Raw genomic sequence first — 12,631 nt, forward strand, 5'->3', positions numbered from 1 at the left:
GTTACGTGATTCTGATGAATCTCAACCACATGATTTTGAGTGTGGTTAATCATTCTGCCAAGCCATGCATATTTTGCAATGCTTTTAGATAAAGCAATTATGTCAGAACGATAAGTCAGAATGACCATTAAAGTCCATTTAGATGACTTCCATACGAAGGCTATTTCAACAAATTCAGTCATTGATATGGCGTCATCGGGATCAAATAAAGAGCCAATATCATCATATCATATCATGGTCATATCTTGTATTTCCTGATGGAATTGTTCAATATTTATTGTGATCTTAAGATATAAGATGATATTCCATATATCAAGCATGTACCTTTTGTTGGGGTTTGCACTCTAAGAAAATATAGAAAATATCGTGCCAGGCCTGACATCGTTTGCAATTATATGAGTGCTTTGATATTAGTGAGATATAGAACTTCAGGTCCTTATGTCACTTCATTATCAACCCTAGGTATGTACCTTATCAAAGGTATTATGACCATACATGTCTTTTGTTGTTATTATATATCCACACTGAACTTCTCGTATATGTTTTGGATATATGTAGACTCATATGTATTCTTGAGAGAATTCTCAAGTTGTAAGCTTAAGCTAAATTTGGTTGAATCCAAATTTTCTGTCTTTAGATGATTTTGTGTATGTTTATGTCTTGTAGAGACATTGATGATGAAATCATCGATATACACTGAGGTGATGTAAGGAAATCAAATTTTGGGATTCCTATATTAACACATAAAAAATGATCATCCTTTGAGTAATCCTTTGAAGAAGGAACTCATTTAGTCGGTAGTACCATATGATTTACGACTATTTCAATCCATAGAGTGACTTCTGAAATTTTACACAAATATGTTGCAATTTATTTTGGATTCGGAATTATAAGCCCTTCAGGGACTTTGTTATTAATTTCCGAAATGAGTGACTCATATGAGTATGTAGTCACTGCATCCATTAACTGCATGGATAATATTATTTGTACTGCCAACTGTATTTATTATCGAAACATAGTTCCACTCATACCAAGAAGGTATGTTACATCGTAATCGATGTTTGGGTCTCTGCGTGAACCCTTTTGCTACAAGCCTCGCTTTTTCACCACCTCATTGACTTTGTCTATGAATGAGAAGTTTTTAGTATTCCATATGGAAGATACTTATGAGGAGTAGGTATTACTGTTGTAAATACCACTCGTTTGCAAAGAGAGTGCTATTCTTCAGTACTTGCTTCCTTTTATGTGAACCAATATGAGCACAAGAGGCACTCTACCATGGATTTTGGTTCAGGGCCCAAAAAGGTTTTAGCAATCTTTGGAAGAAATATATGTCAACAAATGTAGACTTATGTTATATGATTCTAGAGGAATCGATGAAATTTGTGGAAATGTATTTATTCCTTTTAACTCCTTGTGATTTCCTACAACAATGGAGTCAAGGTGTTTCGATGTCCCGACACCAAAACATTTGTGCACATTTATGTCGGGCTTTGGATGATGAGCATCCAGTGAGGTGTCTTTCAACTTGATGTTGAATTACATTTACTAGTTAAGGATTTGATTTCGTCTATTTCCGCGGAAGCATATGCGATATTATATCTCATGTGGTCAGATTTCTCCCCCTCTTGCTCTCATTTGGGGAGAAGAGTGGTTTATCAGGTACCTCCACTCTTTATGACACTTTACTACAGGAATATAAATTTGAGTGACACCTTTGTCATGATTAAATGTATATGGCAGATTTGCAATAAGTTGCAAATATGTGATTCTGAACTTTTTGTTCAGATTCTTTGAGTACGTGGATATAAGGACTGAATGTAAATGTAAATAACATGTCTAATTTATTTTTCGGCATTCTTTGTGGTACTAATCTCCCCCTAATGCTGGAAATGTCCTTATTGCTGATGCAATCAGCATACGGGCTGTGAATAATTTTGATTGACGGATAAATTGTTATTCCTCACATAGTTCCCTAAATTTCTGTGAGAGCCCATTGATGTATGCTGGAGTGGTGTTATCGGTATGTAACCGAATTATCGCAGATAGGAAATACTTTGTTGATTTCCACGTAATTACTACAAGGTGAAAGTAGTATGCTATGCAGTTGGCATGATTTAGATCATACTTACGGTGTGTAATGCCGTATTTGTCTAGCATGAGTCTAGTAAATTACGATTCTATAAGTTTGGTCATATTATTAATTTCACTATCTTTGATAAGATATTGAACTAAACCATTATGTCTATGTACATAAAGTATTAGGTATAATCAGACATTGCTTGTGAAATGAGTTCAACGAAGTTGTCCATTCGAATGGATTTATCGTTTGTTTAGGATAACTAGCTTGATCTTACTTTGAGAATTTGAGCAATTAATTTAGTTATATAATTCATGGTTTGTGTGATAAGAGACACACTGGAAATCATTTTATAAATGTTTTCATGAGTACCATGAAGTATCTATATAATACCACACAATTGTTGAGTAATCTACATATCTTCTGAATGTGTTCAAGGAAGAATGAGTTGGCTCATTTAGAATTGTAAGGTGAGAATTCCTTAAATTAATTTCCCCTATGGCACATGTGGTGCACATAAAATCTCATGATTTGGGAAATTTTGCAACTTGTTAAGTTATGACCAATAGAATTGTCAATAATTTTCTAATCATCCCCAAACCACGATGGCTATGGCTATTAAGCTTTATATTTAATTTATTAATACTTAGAAAATCATTGTGTATGCAACAATATTCAGTATGAATGGATTCATACATTCAAAATTTATCAAATATAATGTCCAATAAATAGGATATTGGACATTACACTACATGTAGTAGCACAAGTATAAGCTAATGTTATTTTGGGAATAATTAGGATATTCCATGAGGTCACCCATATTACTGAAAAATTAATTATGCAAACATATCATAGGCATAAAGGAATTGATCATTCTTTTATTACACTATATTTTTGGTTCTCCTTCTAATGAAGATTTGTAAACAATCATTTACGAGGATATTTCCTGGTTGTATGTTTGCAAATTTCCAACTATCCCAATGAACTTATTTGCCTTCTTAATAAATTTATGGTTTGGTTTGACCATATGTTTGACGGTTTGGTAATCATGGGTACGATGTTTAAATAACCACACATTTGACAAACTTAAGAGTTGTCGTTGATCGTTCGAAAACGATATATTCCCTATTTAAGAAATAATTCCATCTTTGGTTGCATTTTAGCCTCCACTTTACTTTGAATACATAATGGTTCTATTTTGTGACCAATGACTTGATTATTATTCACAATGCTAGCAATAATTTCAAATAATGGAATAGTACCCGTTGGGTGAATCTGATGATTTTATGAAATTCCATGTTTCTTCATCATGAAAATGGTAGGACTATCATAAGAATATGTAAAGTGTATTGAGGGCTTTTCAACTGGATCTTCGGATGAAAATATTTAATCATGAGATCTCAACTTGAAGTTGATTAAGGTGACAGAATTGTGAGCCGCGATAAGACTTGATGTCTTTGAAAAACGAATTGGAGACCATTCGCGATGTGCTCATGGCAACATGTTTCTCTTGAACGAATATTCAAGGTGAATCTATATTCATCCATTGTGTACTTAGTTTGAGAACCAAGTGAAGTTGGTGACATATAAAATGCATATGTGCATCAATAGAATATCCATGTGTTACATGAAATGATCATGCATTATTTAATTTACTTCTTGGAGTAAAATAAAATATATGGATGAAATGATGTTGTTGAGAAAAATCTGCCAAGGTGATGCTTGGTGAACATGGGGTGTAAACCTTCAATATAGTACATGCGATGAAATCGTTGTTAATGTTTTGAGCTTCATTAATGAGAAAAAGTGTGACTTTAGAGTCACGGCCAAAACATAGACATTGCAATTTTAACATTGCTTTGTCACTATGAAAATAACAACCACAATATGATGTGGATCTTGCAATAGTGTTTGAGACACTCACTATAAATTATGGCATCCATCTTGATGGATGGATGACACTGTAATTAGAAATAGTGACGTGGGCTTGACATGCATTTTACGAATGTAGTAGAAGGTAATCACAGGTATATGCAAATATTTTCTTAGTTTCCTATGACATATTCAAGAACAATGTGCAAGAACAATATTTACTATGAGAGTAAAATATTTTAAAGAACAACAACAATAAATGCTTCACAGGAGCAAATTCTAATACGGCTGATGCCTTATAGCCATAAGTGTAGACCTCAATTTATATAGGATAACACTTTGAAGATAATCACCAATATGGTGTAGATCTCGCAGTAATAGAAAACATAGTCTGACTATTGTCAGTAGATGTTCATAATTCTATTACCTTATGTTATGTTGTTTGTAAGAAAATCACTTTAAAGGTAGTCATCTCTCAGAATGACATGATGTAGACCTTGTAGTAATAATGGATAGTCTGCGAAATTTTGCAGTAGATGCCAATATTACCTTAGGATTTCTTGAGGTAGTCACATCTAATATTAATATTTGGAAGAGCACTTCGAAGGTAATCATCTTGTAAAATTGACAAGATGTAGACCTCACAGTAATGGTGAATAATCTGCAAATGGTGCAGTAGATCTACACACTACCTTATAATCCCAAAACATCAATTTAAAAATCAACACTTGGAATTTTGCATATCAATTCATGCTTGTATCAAGCCAAATGCTCAATTAAAATGAATTGATTTTTATTTCCAAGAAAACAAAAATCCCAATTGCAAATAAACGTATTAATCTCGACATGTAGCGAACATGGAGATACATAAGATCAATTTAGGATCTTGAGTATATTATAGTACTCAACAGAAAATGGCACATAATTAGATGTACCAAATTTAACAGTTTAAACAGTAATAAAATCTCTGCTAGAATTAACCGTAAAATCATAACTAACACAAGTTTTGGCCTATTCAAGAATAGGCAAAGCCGCAAGGACTAAAGTGCAAACTATGAAGAGATAAGGTTGCTTGTTCCTTTCTCCTCTCCCGTATGGGGATAGGAATCACCCATCCATTCCCTTGGTGGGGATTTTCCCCGTACGAGGGCACCGTTGGCTGCTGCGCCCTGGGCACCAACTACTGCTGAATCTCAAAACCGCGAGAAGCCATGGCTGCAGCCGAGCGGCGGCCAGTCGAGGCCGGATTCTGCAGCTACGGGACGCAGGGCGCCGAGTAGCACGGTGCGGGCGCTGGGAGGCGCGTGGGAGCACGACTACAGCACGGCTTTGCCGGCTACGGTGCGGGCGCTGGGAGGCACGCGCGAGTACGACCAAAACACGACGCTGCCGGCCATGGTGCGGGTGGGCGCGTTGCAAGGGCGAGGCCTCGGCCTTGGCGAGGCGGCGGTTCTCGGCCTTGCGGGCGGCGGCCTCGGCCTCGGCGAGGCGGCGGTTCTCGGCGTCCTCCTCGCGTGGCGCGGGCGCGTGACACAGGCAGCTGGGAGGGCGTGGCCAGAGGCGGTCACGGCCTGGCGTTGCCGGCCACAGCGCGGACGGGCGAGGGCGAGCGCAGCTAGGTGGCGAGGCCTTGATGCGGCCGAAGTGGCGAGAATCCAGGCAGGCACTTCAGGCTGCAGCGATGCCGGTGCTTGCGCGGGCTGATTCGAGGCCCCCCCGTCGTTCTGGTGATGGCGACGGGGATCCAGGCGGCGCCGATTCCAACCTCCACGTCGGAAGCGGCGGAGTCCGCCCAAACCATGACGGCGATAGCCAGCAACGAAGCAGCGGCGACGGCCCGTGTCGCGAAGAAGGCGAAGAAACAGAGTCGCCAGGCATTATCTATTTCTCACATTCTGCCTTCTTTTCGTCGGAATCGCTTTCGCTGGAGAGCAGTGCTGATAACGTGTTAAGAATAAACGAGAGAGAGAGAGAGGGGAAGCGAATGATTGGAATGAACAGTAATCTCTCATTGATAAAAACTGGGGATATTTATACCCAGTACATGGCGGTTTACAAAAGGGGCGGTTGCCAAAAGAACAACCGACATAGTATTGATTAATTACATAATTAATATATATTAATTATTTCTAACAGTGTTGTACCTTGGCAGCCCGGGATCTGGCCCTTGACCACTTGGACACGGCCGTCTCCTGCTTCTCGATGTCGAAGAAGGAGACGGAGCTCCGGTTGAGAAGCGCGAAGTCCAGCAGCTTCCACCAGCTCTGCTCCACCAGCACGGCGCAGTCGGCGAGCTGCCGCCGCGTGCGGAAGCTCTTGTACACCTTCTGCAGCCTCAGCGCCGCCGCCTCGTGCCGCGGGCTCTCCCCGTCGGCGTCCCTCAGCCTGGCAAGCGCCCTCGGCATAAGCGGCAGAGGCGCCTCGGCCTTGGCGGCGGCGGCGGCAATGTCGCCGGCCCTGATGGAGATCTCGGTCTCCAGCTGGAGGGAGCCGGAGCTGTGGTCGAGCTGCTGCTCCCGCTTGAAGTTGAGCGAGCCCTGTATGAGCAGCTTGCCGGAGCCCAAGGCCCAGAGGATGGCCGGCTCCCCCTCCCCGCTGTCGGCCGGCGCGTCCATCGGGTCATAGTCATCGGCGGGGCAAGAGAACTGTTGGCTTTTGAACGTGCGTATGCAGCTGTACAGGCGTGCCTACGCGATTCTTGCTTCGGCCGGCTACTTGACGGAACTTGTGTAACTAGCGACACGAATAAAACTGATCGATGGATTTGATGGCTAAAGGCCCGTGTCGAGCCTTTGCTTTGTATTGCTTTTCGTTTTTCTGGTGTTACAATCAACACCCCTAGGATGTCTTTTATACACGTCCACAAGGGACTATGGAAATAGACTAGGACTAGGAATCCTAATACTACTAGGACTCGGTTTGGCTTTCTTTCCAAATCCTACAGAAACAACATGATTAACTTCTACATTCACCTCCTTAATCTTGTTGCTTGACTTCACTTCTTGCACTTCGACTTTCCTCCTCATCTCGATGAACTTCTGTCGACCAAGGGACTTGGTGAAAATATCGGCAAGTTGGTCTTTCGTGTTCACATGTTGAACCTCTATCAACCCTTCTTCAATGCACTCCCGGATATGGTGGAACCGGGTATCTATGTGCTTGCTCCTTTCGTGATGAACCGGATTTTTGCACAACGAGATTGCAGCTTGGTTATCGATCTTCAGTGACACCTTCTGCACCTCCCGCTTTGCAAGAATAGCTAGGAGTCTTCTCAGCCACACTGCTTGACAAGCCGCCGTGCTTGCCGCTATGTATTCTGCCTCGCATGAAGACAGTGCCACCACCTTTTGCTTCTGAGAATTCCAGCTAATCGAATTCGGGCCAGGGTAGAAAACCATGCCCGTTGTGCTCTTTCGGTCATCAACATCACCTGCCATGTCACTATCTGAATATCCACGAAGGATCAATCCTTCCTTTTTCTTTCTGTACGTGCAACCAAGATTAATGGTGCCTTTCACATAGCGTAGAATTTGATTGACCGCGCTCATGTGTTCGGTTGTCGGATTCTCCATGAAACGACTCACGATCCCGACTAAATAAGCCAAGTCAGGTCGGGTATGCACCAAGTATCTTAGGCTACCCACAACGCTTCGATACATTGTGGTGTCCACCGGCGGATTTGAGCTACGCTTGCTCAACTTGTGACGTTGGTCCATTGGAACTTGTGTCGCGTAGCAATCTGACATGCCACACTTTTCCAATAACTTGACCGCATAAGCCGATTGACATAGGGAAATCTCTCTGGAGCTTTGCTTCACTTCAATGCCCAAGTAATAGCTGAGTAATCCCACATCACTCATGCTAAACTTGTTCTTCATTTGCGCCTTGAAACGTTCAATTTCTTGTACGCTATCTCCGGTGATAATCAGATCGTCGACATAAACTCCAACTAGCAGGTTTGAGCCTTTGGAGTTCTTTGTATAGATTGCGTGCTCGAGGGGACATCTCTTGAACCCGAGCGAGACCAGACTTCGGTCTAACTTTGAGTTCCAAGCTCTTGGCGCTTGCTTCAACCCGTAAAGTGCCTTCTTGAGCTTGTAAACTTTCCCTTCTTCGCCTTTCTTCTCGTAGCCGAGGGGTTGTTCCACGTACACTTCTTCTGTGAGATCGCCGTTGAGAAAAGCGGATTTAACATCCATATGATGAACCTTCCAATCCTCTTGTGCTGCCAAAGCTAGGAGCACTTTCACCGTCTCGATTCGAGCAACCGGTGCAAACACCTCATCATAGTCAACTCCTTGACGTTGAACGTAGCCCTTTGCAACGACTCTTGCCTTGTACTTCACAATGGCACCCTCCGTGTCCTTCTTTAACTTGTAAACCCACTTCAAACCTATCGTCTTTTGGTTTGGAGGTCGGGTTACCAAAGTCCACGTGCCATTGCTCTCAATTGCCTTCATCTCCTCATCCATGGCGTGCGTCCAGCTAGGACTTTTGCTCGCCTCTACGAAGTTCGCCGGCTCCTCAACTCCGAACAGACATAGTCCGGAGTACTCGAGCGTAACTGGCTTTGTGTACTTGTAGACTTTCTTGAGGGTCTTGTAGCGACGAGGCCCTGAGGAGTCCGTTGTGGCTTGCGAAGGAGGCGACGCAAATTGTGTCGGTGTTGATGCACTTGAGGAAGACGTCTGAGACCCTGGTGTGTCATCGACATCCGTGTCGTCGGCGTAGTCGTCGTGACCGTGACCATCATCTTGATTGTCGTCGTCACTATGCGCCTCGTTGTCGATGTTGTCGTCGAGATCTCCGCGTGTGTCGTGCGCGGCGTTGTCGCTATCTCCTTGCGACCTATGCGCGTCGTCGTCGGTATCGGCACCACGATGATCACTACCATTGTGGTCACCTTGGTTGGGCGTCTTGCCAACCACCTGGACATCTTCTCCTGCATCATCGTCAGTTGGAAATTCAACTGCAAATATGTTACTGTTTGGAGCATCGTCGGCTGCGGCGCTCCAATTCCACGGTTGGTTTTCTTCAAACACGACGTCGCGTGAAATCCGTAGACGCTTGGTTTGTGGATCATAGAAGCGGTATGCCTTGTTGCCGGAACTTCTCTCGTATCCGATAAAAACCATCTTGGTGCTACGATCGGCAAGCTTTGAGAGGTGCGGCTCCGCCGTCTTCACATGTGCCACACACCCGGATGTCCGTAGATGAGACACATTCGGCTTACGTCCGTAAATTGCTTCATACGGAGTCTTGCCGATCACCGCCTTCGTTGGAGCCCGGTTGAGAAGATAGACCGCCGTCGAGACAGCTTCTCCCCAAAAAGTCCCCGGCAGGTTCTTGCTCTTGAGTAAACTCCTTGCCATGTCAACGACGGTTCGATTGCGCCTTTCAATGACTCCATTTTGCTGCGGCGTGTAAGGTGCCGTGAGGAACCTCTTTATGCCAATCTTCTCGCAGTAGTCGTTGAACTCATTCGACGTAAACTCTCCGCCGCGATCTGTCCGTAGAGCGCGAACCTTCAGCTTGTGTTCCATCTCTGTTGCAGCCTTCAGCTTCTTGAATGCTTCAAACACCTCATCTTTAGACCGTAGGAGAACGACCCACATATATCTCGAGTAGTCGTCTACCACAAGGAAGAAATACTTCTTTCCAGCGTGAGTTGCCGTGGTGATAGGGCCACATAGATCACCATGGAGCAGCTCGAGTGCATCACTTGCACGATAGGTAGACTGAGCAGGGAATGGCCTGCGATGCTGTTTTCCAACCAAGCACCCATCACATACTCGATGAACATGGTCGATAACTGGCATCCCGGATACCATCTCCATCTTTGACATCTTCTTCAAGGCATAGAAGTTAACGTGTCCAAATCTAGCATGCCATAACCACAAATCATCATCACTCTTGGCGAGCCAACACTCTGGTTGAGATTGATCAAGGTTTAGGATATATAGCCTATTCCGTGTGCGATTAACACGAGCTAGCACGTTTCGGAGGTTGTCGAAGATCGTCATCACTCCGCTCTCGATATTCACCTTCCATCCATTCTCGTCAACCTTCCCAATAGAGATGATGTTGTTGCGCAGCCGTGGGATGTAGTACACTCCGGTGAGTATGCGATGTTCGCCTGTAAGACCCTCAAAGAGGACAGATCCTTGCCCGCAAATCTCCACAGCTGAACCATCACCGAACTTGACCGAGCCTTCAACATCGTATTCCAGCTCGAGGAATTTCTCCTTGCACCCCGTCATGTGGTTACTGGCACCCGTGTCGAGATACCACGACACGTTCTGATCACCGGATAACTTTGGTGTCACTTTTTCCTCATGAAGTAGCACCTTCCGGCTTGGTTTCACAACCACTGTTTCAGCGAGATCACAAACTTCGGCCATCAGAAGACCTGGACCTTCGTCTTCCTGCTTTGCCAAATTTGCCTTGATCTCTCGCTTGTTAGGCTTTGGACAATCCTTCGCAAAGTGACCTATCTTATTGCAGTTATAGCACTTGACCTCGGACAAGTCCAAGTTCCGTGGTTTCTGCTCTTTAGATTGGCCCGCCTTACCACAACCTTGTGGTTTGCCTTTTCCGGTTTGTCCATCGCCCTTCGTGTTGCTTGAGCCTTCGCCACCGTCACGCCTTCCTTTGCTACTTGGGGCCTCCCAATCTGCGCGCGAGTACATGAGTTGGTCACTACCTCCTCCTTTGCCTTTTCGACAGCCACGAGCATTCTCTTCCCACGTCCGCAGGCGTCCGATCGCCTCCGTTATGGTCATGTCGTCGACATCGTAAAGCTGCTCGAGCGTGCCGATGATGTACGTGAATTTATCAGTCACTGAACTGAAAAAATTCTCCACGATCTCGGTCTCCTCGAGCTTTGAACCAAGCGCGCGGATCTCTCCCACCAGAGTAGCAAGACGCATGGCATAGTCGTTCACCGATTCAGTTTCCTCCATCTGCAACTTGTGAAATTGGCGCTTCAGCACTTGTGCCCTTGCCTTGGTGACGCGATCTTCTCCGATCCTCATCTCCTTGAGTGCGTTCCACGCCTCTCTTGCCGTCTCGAACTCCGCCAATGTCATCAGCACGGAATCCGGCACAAACTGGGCTATGGCGGCCATGGCACCTTCGTCGGACTCGTCATCGACGTCGTCGTCCGTGATTGCCTGCCACACTCGAAGGGTTCGGAGAATAATCTTCATCTTCACCGCCCACACACCGTAGTTGGCGTCGGTGAGCATCGGGTACTGGATGGGGATGTTGCGATGCGCCTGGACGTTGGTGCCGCTCGTTCCTCCACCACTGGTTGCTGACTTGACGCCCTTCTTCACCTTGTCGCCGTTCTTGTTTGCCTTGGCACCGCCGCTGCCGGACTTGACTGACTCAGCGTCGCTGTCCGTCTCATAGATCGTAGATCGTTGAGGCTCTGATACCAATTGTTGGCTTTTGAACGTGCGTATGCAGCTGTACAGGCGTGCCTACGCGATTCTTGCTTCGGCCGGCTACTTGACGGAACTTGCGTAACTAGCGACACGAATAAAACTGATCAATGGATTTGATGGCTAAAGGCCCGTGTCGAGCCTTTGCTTTGTATTGCTTTTCGTTTTTCTGGTGTTACAATCAACACCCCTAGGATGTCTTTTATACACGTCCACAAGGGACTATGGAAATAGACTAGGACTAGGAATCCTAATACTAGACTCGGTTTGGCTTTCTTTCCTAATCCTACAGAAACAACATGATTAACTTCTACAAGAACATGATCCCCATCTTCACAGAAGCTGGAAAATCACGCCATTGCTTCAGATGCTAAGCATGGGCGCTAAACAAGAAGAAACGGCAAAAATCATTGTTGCTGAATCATGGAGAACACTCTCACCTCTCGCCTCTCGCCTCCAGCAAGAACGTGTGAGGTGAGGTGAAGTATGCCTGCTGCTGCTGCTTGAATGTTTGCTGTCGTCGGGCTGTTTGCCCTCTGCTCCCCTGTAAACAAAGCACCGACTGGTGGTGGTTTGGTAGCTTGTTGTCTCCTTTGGGTCCTCTATTCCTGACGTCATGTCTCTCTCTCTTTCTCTGGATAGGCAGGGTGTCGTCGCCACCGGAGCAAGACGCCACACCCGCCGCCAGGTCCATCCACGCCAAGCCCGGATCGGGAGGGGAGGGGGAGCTCGAGCCGCCGCATCGCCCTAGCCGCTCGAGCCGCCGCGTTGACCCTATCCAGATTCAGGTGAAAAAGGATCGTGGGTTGAGTAGGCAAAACTACAGGGGATTTTGTGTAAAAATGAAACGTTTTTCAAAGTATCCACTTAAAACAGGACTGCGGGTTAATTACCCGAAACGACAGGGATGTTTTCATAAAAATGCCACGACGGACGACCAGAAACCCTATTTGCTTTATTATCAGGGAGACATTATACATTCCGTGGCTCCGTGCTGTACCTGTTGGTGTTGTGGAAAGGGAATTCCCACTTTATGACCAACTTGATTATACTATCGGACTTCCTGATAACTTAGTCTTATGATTATTATTAATGAAAATATGTTTGCATGCGTGCATGCCATGCTCACTTTTGCTGTGCTAATATCTACTCTCAAATTCACAATCAAAGTGCGAAACAAATGATGTTTCTACGTACTACTATCATGCAAAATGTATTTTCAAATACTATATCA

General features: G+C 44.8%; 1 pseudogene; it reads right to left on the reverse strand.

The window, feature by feature from the left end:
- The window catches only part of LOC123425186, a 29,511-nt pseudogene extending 17,496 nt beyond the window's left edge, over positions 1 to 12,015 (reverse strand).
- Positions 12,016 to 12,631: the final 616 nt, after the last annotated feature.

The sequence above is a fragment of the Hordeum vulgare genome, chromosome 2H (assembly GCF_904849725.1).
Source record: "Hordeum vulgare subsp. vulgare chromosome 2H, MorexV3_pseudomolecules_assembly, whole genome shotgun sequence".
In the NCBI taxonomy this organism is placed as follows: domain Eukaryota; kingdom Viridiplantae; phylum Streptophyta; class Magnoliopsida; order Poales; family Poaceae; genus Hordeum; species Hordeum vulgare.